Below are 1,387 nucleotides of genomic sequence, written 5' to 3'. Positions count from 1 at the left end.
AGAAAGCTATGTTTTCAGAATTAATTAGTTTCCTGAAAACCACTGGCGTTGCGGGGGGGGGGGGACAGGTGAGGACAGTGCCTCCCTCACCCCCCCTAAAAATTTGTGAATTCTTCATTCAATACTCAATGTCGGATATTTCAACAAAGTCTGTTTCAAGTCATTAATAAAACACAAATGTAAACAATTGTCACGCGAGACACTAGGCAGAAGTGACATAGACTTACTCTCTTTAAAAACTGTAAGACCCTACCAATGTTCCACTCCCCCCACCCCCTTCCTAAAATCCTTGCTGCGCCCTTTATGATTTTTTCAGGTTATTTTTAAAGGATACAAGACCTGATGCTAAAGAAACTTAACATATGAGAATGTTGCATCGATATAACCCTTTAGTATTTAAATTAAGTTTATCCTTTGATTTCCTCTACGTGCAGTCACCATACTGTGTCCCTTAAATCGAGGACTTAGTAAATGCTTTAATTTATCACTACTAAGGGTTGCGGGATATACTGACATAGGCCTGATAATACTAACATTACCTAAGGGAGAGGTTATTGCCTAAGATGACTTTCACTTTACTAGCTTTTTCCTATATCATCTTGTTATTTCATACAATTTTTTTCAAAGTGCATTAGCTTAATATATGAATTCATCCATCTTTATTTACAACTTAGAGTTTTTGTGTCTTGCCATATGTAGCTGCCTCCCGATGCACTGGGCTTGCAAACCCTACAACATATACTTTGAATTATATGATTTAGCAAAAGTTTAGACGCCTCCTAGTCTCACTCTTTCCATAATACTAGGGATTGGGTTAAGCCTTTGCTGACTCAGGTCTACAATGACACGTTGTTGTTGTTGTTTGGAATCAGTTAGTGTAATTGACTATTACGGCCAGTTCATTATCAAATAAGAAACAAAGATAAAAATTTAAGTTGTATTGTTGAGGAACAAAATGACAATGCAACTGGATAATAAAATAATGGATAAAACTTGATAAAAGGACAGTGCAACCGGACACTAATCGATGTTTGTGCTTCTTGTATCTTATCTAAGGCAGGTGACAATGCCCAAGTGAGACAAGGTCAGAAAAAGTATAATTACGAAGAAGTGAAAGTATGCAAGGGAAATAAAATGTGTGTCGCATACTGGTACTCGCATGCTCGAGTAGGCAGCGCAGGGTGCATACAGAGAATATGCAGGCATGACCAATATTCTTGTGTGGTAGAGGCAATGACCACTACCGATATCTTATAAATTATTTAACAGTCACTTTTCATATTCGTGCTTTCATGAAGTTGTCTCGTGCGTTTATGAAGGCAAATGAAACAATAAAACATTACTTGAAATTTATAAGAGTTTCAATTCTTAGATCTCATCAGGACAA

This window comes from Penaeus monodon, chromosome 22 (assembly GCF_015228065.2).
Source record: "Penaeus monodon isolate SGIC_2016 chromosome 22, NSTDA_Pmon_1, whole genome shotgun sequence".
In the NCBI taxonomy this organism is placed as follows: domain Eukaryota; kingdom Metazoa; phylum Arthropoda; class Malacostraca; order Decapoda; family Penaeidae; genus Penaeus; species Penaeus monodon.
This window is presented reverse-complemented; position numbering follows the sequence as displayed.